At 35.4% G+C, this 13759-nt stretch overlaps 1 long non-coding RNA gene across 1 annotated transcript; it reads right to left on the bottom strand.

The window, feature by feature from the left end:
• Nucleotides 1-637: 637 nt before the first annotated feature.
• Nucleotides 638-4275, bottom strand: LOC131356536 (uncharacterized). The gene is made up of 6 exons (XR_009205036.1): nucleotides 4130-4275; nucleotides 3211-3330; nucleotides 2978-3052; nucleotides 2707-2784; nucleotides 2100-2155; nucleotides 638-1826 (listed from the first exon to the last, which is right to left on the bottom strand). It is a non-coding gene; the product is annotated as an uncharacterized LOC131356536 (long non-coding RNA).
• Nucleotides 4276-13759: the final 9484 nt, after the last annotated feature.

Genomic DNA, 13759 nt, shown 5'->3' with positions numbered 1-13759 from the left:
TCTAGGCTGGATGACTTTATCTTGTTGACTTTCAATGCTGTAAATCACTCATTAAAGCACAAATCAAATGTTAAAGCCTCAAACCATAAAGTTGAGAGGTTATGTAATTATTAATGTTATCCCAATATATGGTTGAAGAAATGGGCGTGTCTTTCACCATTTATTGATGGAATTGAATCATCTTCAGTCGTACCTCTCCTCTTCACCACCGGAGGGAGCCCTCACCAGGATACTGATACTTTCAGGTCACTCAGTTCACTTCCTGGGTTTTAGCCATTTAAGCTCTGCTCATGCTAAGTGTGAAGTTCTGCCATGTTGTGAAGCCTTGTTTTATTATTCTTGTTTGCTTTCCATGGTTATGACCTAGTTTTTCTGTTTTTGCACTTTTTGGATTTCTGTATTGGATTTGTCTTCCACATTTATTACTGTTTTTTTGGTTATTTGAACCCTGCCTGTTTCGGGGTTTTGCCTGTGCCTCACTTATTGGATTATTTGCTATTGTTCTCCATTAAATTCTGCACATGGATTCATCTGCATTACAAGAATAATGTTCTTCCAGCTCATGTACACGGATTTACTTTCAGAGATTTTGTGAATGCAAAATATCTCTATTCAACTTCCAATGCTTTATTAAAATAGGTATTGTGCATGCATAAAACTTTAATACAAACGTTATTTAAGTACAAAGTCATATCAGGACATTTATGAACACAGTGAGATGAGTTACAAAGCATCAAGTCATTTGTAGAGATGTAAATATGAACAATAAAAATATATGAAGAGAAAATTTGCAAATGCAAGATAAAATTTAAAAAGACAAAAAAAGAAAATAATTCTTCATCTCAGACAACTTTACTTTCATCTTAATTCGTTCATCAGTGAAGTTTTGTACACTGTGTAAGAAAACAGTGACGGCCTTACAGACTTCACTCACGTTTCCAAAAACCGACCAAAAGCACTGAAGTGTAAGTATATGAGAAAAATAAAAATAAACATTTTTATTAAAATATGTAAATGAGCCACAAACATAAATTAATGTACTTTCAGTGGAATGAGTCTGTATTTAAAATCTGTATTTTAGACTCTCGTTTCTGACCTTATTTTTCTTGTATTTGTATAGCATGTATCCAGTTAAAAGTGCATTAATAAAACTATATTATGAATTATATATTTTTAAATGCTTTAAAATATGTAGATGTGCCACATGTATATATACAGAATGAGTATAAAAATAGTAAAAAAGTTATTATGAGTGGCCTCTACTTTCTGAGGAAGCTCAGATGCTTTAATGTTCATATTGGTCAAACAGCTGCAGCAAGGACCGGTACAGGAGAATAGTTCATCACTGTACCAGGATGTTATTGTGTCTGTTCCTTAAATAAGTGCATTGGGCTTCTGTTGGTGGGATTCTGTTTACTGCACTGCTGCTAATCACTATATAATTACACTGATGCAGCTTATTGTGGATGATCATATCTACTGTGCTGCATATCAGTTGTTGCAACTAACACTGGTGTATACAGTTATATTTATTTTATTTTTATTAATGTTTATTATATTACAGATTACATTATTATATTACTCTTGACGATTTCATATAGCATATGCTATTCTTTTGCTGCAGCTTTAATGTATGCATTTTCCATTGAGATTTTTAACGCTATCTATCTATCTATCTATCTATCTATCTATCTATCTATCTATCTATCTATCTATCTATCTATCTATCTATCTATCTATCTATCTATCTATCTATCTATCTATCTATAGGTTTCCCTTCTATCTGTTTGATAACTGTAGCTTCATCAGAACAGACACATGGCTCACTGCAGAGAGAAAGAAAGAGACAATAAATACATTTATAAATCCATTTCTCCTGATATTTCCTGTTACTATACATGTCAGTAATTTATATGTTCATAGTTAACTATGTCATATTTGTTCTTGTAGACTGAAATGATGGAAAGTTATCTAGACAGCTTCCAAATTCTTACAGATTCTGTGACAATATCTCTCTAATGCAGCTTTTAAAATCTTTCTTACTTCTTGGTGTTTGGTTTGTCTTTTAATATTTATGCTGTAAATGTCATGAGTCTTACCTCCATGTTGTGCTTCACTGCTGAATAGACAGTATCATCAGCCACACTGGCCTTTTCTAGTGGAAATCAGATATCATGAATTAATCTCCTGAATTATTACAGTCATTTAAATTATTACAAAGAATATGATCTAGATATTAAATCATACACAATTATAATACTTTAGACTAGAGCAGTGTTTAATTCTGGATTCTGATTGGTCAGAAGGTGTTGATTAATTTTCTATAACAGCAGCTCTGACAGTAATGCAGCTGAAAATCAGGTTTATATTAATGCACTTGTTCTAATAGCTTATAATTTCTTTAGGGGGATGTGTTGATATTATTCAATAAACATGTAATATGGACTTTTGTGTAAGAAGTTTATTTAACATTTATAGAAGGAGTCTCCAGTGTGAGCACTGTGTTACATTCAGGACATTTTCTGACATGGGACAATCTTCAAGACAGAGGACTTTATGCTCGGTAACAGGACAGACAGCAGATTTTGTCTTATTCACTTCAGGAGGCTGGTAAGGGAATGACTGTTTATACTGTTTTAAACCACTTTGGGATGTGCTGTAATGGGACGTTATTATAAAACATGACAAAACATCATTTTGCTCTACCTTTTATTCTCTTTGCTTTTTTCTTTGGTTTTATTTGGATCTCAGCATAAGTCACATCAGCATCAGCTCCTGCAGAAGCTAAAAAACAAAACTAGTCAATGATCTTTAGCTTTTTTATACATCAGTCATAAATCAACTTCAGTCAATATCAGTCTCTAGATTATGACCTCAGATGTGTGGATGCAAGAAATTATGTGCTGAAGACTTCAAGTGTTATTTGCTGACTTTATTTATTAATATATTCAATGTTGAATCATTAAAAATACTCTACCATTGTTCCTGTTTGTCTTCTTTTTCTTTTTCACCTGTGTGTAAGTGGCTTTATTGTTCTCAGCTGCAGCTTCACCTGAACACAGTGCAGTGTGTTAATCTCTACAAGACACTTCTGTACTTTACTGTATAGAGTTAATTTATTGTTAAATCTCCTAATGCAAGAGGAAATGTCTGAAACAAAATAAAGCTACCTGTCATTATATACTACATAACATAAAGCAGTTATCTGACCTTTTTTTCTTTTGTTGGACAACAGCAGGATCAATAAGATCAGTAAAGCGATGAACAAAAATCCCAAACTCCCAGCCAGTACTAATATAACAACATTGAATGTTCCACTGGAACTAGGACCTGAGATTAAAGAGAAAAAAGAGCAGAATTTCAGCAATTAAACATAAAATATTTGTTATTAAAAACAAAAACAAATAAAAATTATTTATTAAAAAGGCTTCTCACATCTGACTGAGAGTTGTTGGACAGACTGCCAACCCATCACAGGGCACACACACACTATGGGCAATTTAGAGACTCCAATCAGCCTAGAAGCATGCCATTGGACTGTGGGAGGAAACCCACCAAGCACGGGGAGAACATGCAAACTCCACACACACAGTGAGGGGGAGTGAGACTCGAACCCCAGACACTGGAGGTGTGAGACGAACATGCTAACCACTAAGCCACCTCATGAGAAAATATTCAGCTGAATTATGGATGCATCAGTACAGATATATATGAATATTGAGGACTCCAGTGGCAACCTGTGAAGCTCTGGTGAACTCCATGCCTAAGAGGGTTAATGCAGTGCTGGAAAATAATGGTGGCCACACAAAATATTGATACTTTGGACCCAGTTTGGACATTTCCACTTAGGAGTGCACTCACTTTTGTTGCCAACGGTTTAGACATTAATGGCTGTGTGTTGAGTTATTTTGAGGGGACAGCAAATTTACACTGTTATACAGGCTGTACACTCACTACTTTACACTGGAGCAGAGGGTCATTTCTTCAGTGTTGTCACTTGAAAAGATATACTAAAATATTTACAAAAATGTGAGGGGTGTACTAATTTTTGTGAGATACTGTACATGTATTCAATCCTAAGAACATTTTCCTTTTCCTTTAACATTAAACACACTACATGAAGACTCACCATGCACTGTGATGTGGACAGGATTACTGTTTTCTCCAGATTCAGACTCACACCAGTAAACTCCAGTGTAGGATGTGGAGAGGAAGCTGATGTTACATGTAGATCCTGTAACTGATCCCCAGTGTGAACAATCTAACACTCTCTCACTGTGTGTGTATCGTCTCACTGTCCATCCAGTAGAGTTACTCTGGTCCTCACAGCTCAGTGAGAGAGAGTCATTAGTAAAGTGTTGAGTTCTGCTGGGATTGATGATCAGAGAGACTGGAGGAGATTCACCTTAAACACAGAAAAGAGCCATGTTAATAAAAATGAATCATTCAAAATAATGAGCAGAACACAAGGAAATAACTGTAAAGTGATATTTATTTTGCAGCAAAAATCTCTGGTATTTTACAGGATTGTACTGTAAATGATTAGTCAGTTAGATCAGTCAAATGAGACTGTACTGGATTATGATTTATTTTATACTATAAATATATGTTCAGGTATTTTGCTTGCAGAATTAACAGGGTGTCACAGCATGTAACATTATGGCCCTGAATTGATCAGAGATGACAAACATGGACCACAGACTCCAACTTCCAGCAACCATCAGCACTCCCACGTCCTCAGTCACCAGATTTCTCAGTATGTGTACCTGTTGTGTTTGTTTCTCATCCTTTTTATGCCCCTTGGTGTTAGTTGCTCGTTGTGAGGTATATGCTCTGCTAAGCTGTGCTTATTGAACAATATTTTTCTGATTTTTGACTGTGTTTACTTCTGATATTCCTGAATTGCTTCTGAAGTACCCTTGCATGTGTGACTGTTTTTGCGTACTGTTTGGGTTATCTGCGGTGTCTGTGTGCATGTTACAATACTGTGTGCGTGTTCATAATTTTGTGACTGTTACAGATCTTTTACATATCGCTGTTTTTTTTCTGTGACTGGGGGTACACTTGTTCCTGTGCCTATTATTTTGTGACTGTTTTGGTTCTCATTTCCTGTGACTTGTTCTTAAAAACTCCATGTGTGTGGATCCAACCTTGAGTCAGCAGGAAATATGAGCAAATATTTTATAATACATTTCATCTATTACAATTATCTGCTTCTAGTACTAGAGTTTATTTTTAAAAAACCTGTAAAATATACAGTAAATATCAGAGTTATTATAAGCTATTGCTGTATCTGTATTTTAAACCTGAAGTTTCCATATTCTTGCATTGTTGGCAAGCATTGAAAAAAAAAGAAAAAGAAAAAAATCTCAGACCAGTGCACCTCCTATTCATATCTCTTTAGAAAACATTTTCTGGAGACACTCCATGTACATGGTTACATCCACAATGTTTACCTACTCTGACTTATAAAATAAAATCCCTCTGTACAAAGATCCTCAACTATCTCCTGAGTCCTTTGTGTTATCCAGGATAATTACCCAATGACAAGGAGTGGAGACATCACAAAATTACAGGGGATCACAAGGAAAATCATGACAATAATCCTCTACCAGCACTAAGGACTCTTTATCAACCCTTATACACATTGATAAATAAATGCTGCATTAATATTATGTTACAGTCACACTTTTATATTCTACACTTCAACACAACAGTTAATTTTCCTCACCAGTGATCCATAGTGGCTGTGGATTGCTGTACTGTGAGTGAAGGGCTGGTTCTCCTCTCTCTCCTCTGCACATATAAACTCCTGTGTGATTAAGAGCAGCAGGACTGAGAGTGTAGTTGCCTCCAGATCCTCTGCTGCTGTCTGAGAGGAGCTCCACATACACGCTATAGCCACCATTATTATTTATTCCAGTTAAGCCGTCTCTGTAGGGAACAACTGTGTACCAGCTGAATGTCCAGTCTGTAGAGGAGTCTGTAACCTCACAGCTTAGAGTCACTGAGTCTCCTTCAGTCAGCCAGCTCTGTGGAGATACACTCAGTACTGCCGGTGGTCTCTCTGTTACACAGGAAATACAAAATATTTATTTTCTAGAATTATTTAATTCACAATATAAAGCTTTTCATTAATGTCTAACTGACTCTAATTTTCATGTGTCTCCAGAAATCCTCACACACTCACCTGATACAGTCAGTGTAACTATCATCTGTCAGCAGTCATGATATCTTACAGAAACATTTTACAATTTTACACAGTTCTGTATCACTACCAAAGACTAACTAAGAACTCAGTCATAATTACAAATACTAATTATGCTGAGTTACTGTACTTTCTATCCATTTATTGTTACATTTATTGTTGAGGAATGTCTGCAAAAGCAGTTCTTGTTCTCACTTACATTATAGCAGCTATAAACAGTCATATCATCAACAACCTATTTTTCTCACTCCTTTAATGCATAAATATATTTGTTGTTTGTTTTTGTTTATTAAATAAAATGTTTTTAAAATGTTGCAGTGGATGTCACCAGCCACAAAAGATAAATACTTTGAAATATATGTGTTTTACGATTAATGTGAACATAACAAAAACAGGAAATAACTATATATTATAAAGCAATATTTACAATTATTACAATATAATTAAGCAATATTATAACACCTCTAACAAACGTAATCAAAGGAGAGAAAAAAGTCATGACATACCTCTCACTGTAATATTGACAGGATCACTGAACTCTGTGAAGTAGTAGTAGTTGTTGTTTCTCCTGTTTGCCCGACACCGGTACTCTGTTTCTCCTGCATTATCTTCTGTCACTTTAAGTGTGTTCTCTTGTTCACTGCTCAGATTCTGTAACTGATTATTTTTGTACCAGTGAAACTCCCATCCAGTCTCCTGCTGCAGCTCACAGCTCAGAGTGACGGTGTCTCCAGTGTAGACGGAGCTCTGAGGATTCACTCTCACAGTCGGTTTGGGTTTTGCTGTTGATCCCAAATGAAAAATTATTTGTACAAAAAATAAACACCTATCAAAATAATTTGTGCAAATTTCCAGGAGTTTCCAGCTGAAATTAAAAATTATAATTATGATTACAATGTAATCAAATCTGAACATACCTCTCACTGTAATCTTGACAGGATCACTGAACTCTGTGAAGTTGTAGTAGTTGTTGTTTATCCTGTTTGCCCGACACCGGTACTCTGTTTCTCCTGCATTATCGACTGTCACTTTAAGTGTGTTTGCTTGTTTTCTGCTAAGATTCTGTAACTGATTATTTTTGTACCAGTGAAACTCCCATCCAGTCTCCTGCTGCAGCTCACAGCTCAGAGTGACGGTGTCTCCAGTGTAGACGGAGCTCTGAGGATTCACTTTCACAGTCAGTTTGGGTTTTGCTGTTGATCCCAAATGAAAAATTATTTGTACAGAAAATAAACATCTATCAAAATAATTTGTACAAATTTCCAGGAGTTTACAGCTGAATTTAAAAATTATTATTATGATTACAATTTAATCAGAGTAGAGGAAAAAGTCATGACATACCTCTCACTGTAATCTTGACAGGATCACTGAACTCTGTGAAGTAGTAGTAGCTGTTGTTTATCCTGTTTGCCCGACACCGGTACTCTGTTTCTCCTGCATTATCCACTGTCACTTTAAGTGTGTTCTCTTGTTCACTGTTCAGATTCTGTAACTGATTATTTTTGTACCAGTGAAACTCCCATCCAGTCTCCTGCTGCAGCTCACAGCTCAGAGTGACGGTGTCTCCAGTGTAGACGGAGCTCTGAGGATTCACTCTCACAGTCAGTTTGGGTTTTCCTGTTGGTATGAAATGAAAAATTATTTGGACAGAAAATAAACATCTATCAAAAAAACTGTACAAATTTCCAAGAGTTTCCAGCTGAAATGAAAAGTTTCTAATTATAATTACAGCATAGGGCAGGTTTTTTTTCATTACAGTGAAGTTGTATTTAATCCTTAACACTTTATAACAATTTGTGAAAATATTTTCTTACATGTCTCACACATTCACTTCTGGTTTTTGATGTACTGTATATTGTGTATTTTTTTCTTCTTTTAACATAGTTTAAGTAATAAAACACTCTGTCTAACAGTTATAGACTGTTTCCCGATTATTTTTAACAGCATGTGCCAATGATTACAGTTTAATTATTTATTGAATGTCAGTGTAATTTTCAACCATTTATATTAACAGTTACTGTTGTGAAATGCCTGCAAAACAAGTTAGTTCCTGTTCTTGTCACATTATGGGGCTGGAGGCAGGTACAAGTGTAATACAAGTGATAATAATTGTGAACGTCTTGTGTTTAACTCCGTCAATGACTTGGAGCTCGTAGAGCTAAAAATAATTTTATCTCCTCAAATGTCATTTAATATCATAGGTGTGTATAGACCTCCCGCTGCAAATTATATATTTTATAAACAACTTGCAGATATTTTAAAGGAATGTATCCATAACAAAGAAATAATCCTTATGGGTGATTTTAATTTTAACTGGGAGGATAAACTAAAGAGGAAAAAACTGAAAACTATTGTAGAGAAGCATTTTTTAAATCAGATAATTAAAGGACCCACAAGAATTGCTAAAACCTCTAGGACACAGATAGACCTAATATTCACAAACAAACCTGAAAGGATAATCAAGAGTTATAATTTGATCACTGGGTTATGTGATCACAACTTAACCTTGGTTATTGTTGAGGAATGTCTGCCAAAGCAGTTCTTGTTCTCATTTACATTATAGCAGCTTTAAACAGTCATATCATCAACAACCTATTTTTCATCATCAATATATTTGTTGTTTGTTTGTTTTTGTTTATTAAATAAAATGTTTTTAAAATGTTGCAGTGGATGTCACCAGCCACAAAAGAGAAATACTTTGAAATATATGTGTTTTATGATTAATGTGAACATAACAAAAACAGGAAATAACTATATATTATAAAGCAATATTTACAAGTATTACAATATAATTAAGCAATATTATAACACCTCTAACAAACGTAATCAAAGGAGAGGAAAAAATCATGACATACCTCTCACTGTAATCTTGACAGGATCACTGAACTCTGTGAAGTAGTAGTAGCTGTTGTTTATCCTGTTTGCCCGACACCGGTACTCTGTTTCTCCTGCATTATCCACTGTCACTTTAAGTGTGTTCTCTTGTTCACTGTTCAGATTCTGTAACAGCTGATTATTTCTGTACCAGTGAAACTCCCATCCAGTCTCCTGCTGCAGCTCACAGCTCAGAGTGACGGTGTCTCCAGTGTAGACGGAGCTCTGAGGATTCACTCCCACAGTCAGTTTGGGTTTTGCTGTTGATCCCAAATGAAAAATTATTTGTACAGAAAATAAACATCTATCAAAATAATTTGTACAAATTTCCAGGAGTTTCCAGCTGAAATAAAAAATTAAAATTATGATTACAATGTAATCAAAGTAGAGGAAAATCATGACATACCTCTCACTGTAATCTTGACAGGATCACTGAACTCTGTGAAGTAGTAGTAGTTGTTGTTTATCCTGTTTGCCCGACACCGGTACTCTGTTTCTCCTGCATTATCGACTGTCACTTTAAGTGTGTTTGCTTGTTCTCTGTTCAGATTCTGTAACTGATTATTTCTGTACCAGTGAAACCCCCATCCAGTCTCCTGCTGCAGCTCACAGCTCAGAGTGACGGTCTCTCCAGTGTAGACGGAGCTCTGAGGATTCACTCTCACAGTCAGTTTGGGTTTTGCTGTTGGTATGAAATGAAAATTTATTTGGACAGAAAATAAAATATTTATTTTTTAATTAAATTTCCAAGAGTTTCCAGCTGAAATGAAAAATTATAATTATGATTACAGCATAGGGCAGGTTTTGTACAATTTCATGTTTTTTTTTTTTTTTCAGTTCATTTATTCACAGAGAAAAATAAACTATAAAAAATGTGACACAAAAACAAAGCAAAAACAAACACTAGATCAGGGATGTGGAAGAATAAACACACATGGATAATATCAGTATTTTCTGTCCCCATAACACCCAATTATGGAATTGTAGATATGTGTTATATAAGAGCAAATATTTATTTTACCAAAGTAAATGCACCTTTTAGATAAAACTGGAAATATCTTATAAATCTTTTTGTTCACAATTTAAATAATGGGATCTGTATGACAGTGTTATGAAAACAATCCCACAATCTAGTTCAAATGCCATACAATTGAACATCATCGTAATGTTCCTCCTCATATTCCAGAGCTTCTGGTGAATGAACATGATCTCACTAGCTCAAATTTTCACAATACCATAATTAGGCCTATGTATATATCCTTTTTGAAACATTTATTCTGATATAGATTTGCCTGTACACTTTGAAAAGATTCACATTACTGGTTATTTCCTAAATTTAGAAATCTCTATGCTTTTGCAAAAAAAAAGTGATTGTTGGCATTATTGTAAAAGATGACATAGCAATCAGTGTAATTATTCTTCTTTTAAATTTTTTTTGGGTTGTTGTTTTTTGTTTTTTTTTCTTAGATTTCTTTAGATTTTTTTAATTTCACAACAAAATACAGTACATTGCAGACAAACAAAACAACAAATAGAAGAACAAATGATGAGAAGACAGGACTTGAGTTACCAGTGTACAGTGTGTGTGTTTGTTTGCATAAGCACACCGTGGTAATGAGTGGAGGGGTTGTTTCTGGAAAAGAGAAAGGAGGTAGCAAAGAGGGAGGACACAGAAAGAGAAAAAAACAATAATAATAATAATAATAATAATAATAATAATAATAATAAAAGGAAGGAGAGCAAGAGGGACAAAAGAATACAGGAAGAAGGGGGAAAAAAGAAAAAAAATTAAATAAATAAATAAATAAAGGACGTAAATATATAACTCAAATTTAGCCTGCCCTCACCTTATAATTTTTTTTTTCTTGGTGTTTATTCAAGGGGGCTCCAGGGTGGTCCAGCTAGGTATAGGTTACCTTTTTTCATTTCTTTGGTTGAGCCTGACCAACATTCTCCCACTCTGAGTCGCTCTCAACCCCTACAGGTGAGGGCTGGCCCATCACTTGTTACCCTCCTAAACCACTCCCCAACCCTAAGGAGGGAGCTTGTTTATTTGGCAACACTGTCGAGAAATGCAGTTGTGGCCAACACTGAAACCCCTCCTGTTCCAATAATAAATTAAATAAACAAACAAACAAAAAACCCTTTTGTTTAGATGATAGTGACAGGTGATACTAATGGTAGATAAGTACAAATAATTAAATAAATTAATAAATAAATATATTAGTTTGTTTTTAGGAATTTGCAGGGATGTGTGTGGGGATGTATGTGGCTTTTGTATGGTATGTAGCAGTTATTTTTTCTATAGTTATGTGTTCTGTAAGAAGATTAATCTAGTGACTGATATGTAATAAGTTTTTAGTTTTCCAGTTAAGAAGAATGATTTTCTTTAGTGGGTTTCTGTATTTAACTGGGAGATAGTCACCTTCTGAGATGTTTCCGAGCAAACAGAGAGATGGGGATGTGGGGATTCTGCAGCTCAGGATGGTGGAGAGTTTCTCTGTTACCTCTACCCAGTGGGAGTGAACTGGTTTACATGCCCAAGTGGAGTGGAAGTAATTGTCTATGGTACCTGAGGTGCACTGTGAACAGGTGTCTGTGTCGGTTAAACCCATTTTAAACATTTTACTTTGGGTGACATGGATTCTGTGGATAGTCTTGTATTGTATGAGTTGTTAATTTGTGTTGCTGGTCATAGAGAATATATTGTTAGAGATTTCTGTCCAAAAGTCGGAGTTGGGGGAGAAAGTAAGATCTTTTTCCCATTTTGCCATTGGGATTGTTGTCATAGTGCCTTTATTGGATGTTATTTTATAGAGTTTAGATAGTAGTTTCTATGAGCTTGTGATGTTCATAATCTCATCAGTTAATTTGGAAGGCTGTAGTGGGATATTAGTTATATTAATTTTCTATTTAATTATGGATTTGAGTTGTTGGTATTGGAGGAACTGTTCTCCCCCAACTCCATACTTCTCCATTAGTGTCTTAAATGATAGAAATTGGTTATTCTCAGATAGGTGGTGAAGGTGGGTGATTCCTTTATGGTGCCATGTTGGAAAGTAGACTGGGGTATTGTGTAGTTGAAAGTCAGGATTGTGCCAGATGGGGGTGTATCTACATAGTGTTACTGTTAATTTGGTAATCTTGTGAGCTTTCCACCATGCTGTCAGAGTTGATGAAATATTCATAGTTAATTGTTTTTATTTATTACAGCATGAAAGTGAGATCAGCGACTGAAATACATTTATATTGATTTTGTTCTAGGTCTATCCATGAGTTGTTGAAATTATCCTTTTGAATCCATCTGACTAAGTATTGTAGTTGTGTTGCTAGAAAGTAGTGTTGAAAATTTGGTGCTTCAAGGCCACCTTGTGATTTTTTCTGTTGTAATGTAGATGGAGAAATTTTAGGTTTCTTGTTTTTCCAGTAAAAAAGAGATGTTAGTGAGTCAGGTGGTTTAAACCAATTTTTCGTGGGAGTTGTGGGAATCATTGAAAACAGGTAGTTTATTTGTGCTGAAATCTTCATTTTAACTGTGGCGACTCATCCAATGAGTGAAAGTGGAAGGTTGGTCCAATGTCTGAGATCCTCTTCTGTCTTTTTTTAACAGAGGAGTGTAGTTGAGATTAAAAAGCTCTGACAGCCTTTGGGAAATATTAATACCTAAATATTTTAATGTTGCCTATATGAAATGGGAGGGGGGATTCCTGAGCTGCAGAATCCCAAACCTGCTCAGATAGTGGGAGTGTAGTTGATTTAATCAAGTTTATAGTGTAGTTTGATATTTTGGAAAATGAGTTAATAATGTTAAATGTTTCCTTTAGTGAATTGTAGGGGTCCTGTAAAAAGTATGCATGAAGATTTATTTTATGTTGTTAATTTGTATCCTGAATTCCTTTAATTTTGATGTTTTGCTGTATGGGCTGCTGCTAGTGGTTCTATAAAGATGACAAATAAGGAAGGGGAGAATGGGCATCCTTGTCTGGTTCCCAGATGAAGTGTGAAACTCTGTGAGGTGACCCCATTTGTGATTATTGTGACCCTTGGTGAAGTGGCATGTCATGGACTGCTGGACAGTTCCCTGCCTGAACACCAGAGGGCGGTCTGACAGGGTTTCTTTATGTTCCATGTGTTTTTCTTTATGTTGTGTTTGCACGTGTGCTTGCTCCCACCCGATCCTTGCCCCCTAGTCTGCAGACATTGTCTGAGGGGTTCCAGTTTTTGATGAATCCTGTTTGGTCTGGGTGGATTAACCACCGGGTCCAGGTGATTTGTTATTGGGCATTTTATTTAGTGCTTTATGGAGTTCATGTTCTTGGGATAGTGTTGGCAGTTTAAGGTTGTTTAGAAAGAGGTCTATATCTGACTGAATAACACTGTGATCAGAGGAGTAAAGGTCACTGTAGAAGTTTTGAAATACAGCATTAATATCCTGTGAATTGTGGAACATTTCACATGTAGAGTTAATTATGGATGGAATAATTGCTTTATTTTTTATGTTGTAGTTGATTTGCTATATACACTATATTGCCAAAAGTATTCGCTCACCTGCCTTGACTCGCATATGAACTTAAGTGACATCCCATTCTTAATCCATAGGGTTCAATATGACGTTGGTCCACCCTTTGCAGCTATAACAGCTTCAACTCTTCTGGGAAGGCTGTCCACAAGGTTTAG

This window comes from Hemibagrus wyckioides, linkage group LG07 (genome assembly GCF_019097595.1).
Source record: "Hemibagrus wyckioides isolate EC202008001 linkage group LG07, SWU_Hwy_1.0, whole genome shotgun sequence".
Classification (NCBI taxonomy): domain Eukaryota; kingdom Metazoa; phylum Chordata; class Actinopteri; order Siluriformes; family Bagridae; genus Hemibagrus; species Hemibagrus wyckioides.
Note: the sequence above shows the minus strand (reverse complement) of the source record. Positions and strands in the feature narration are given on the sequence as shown.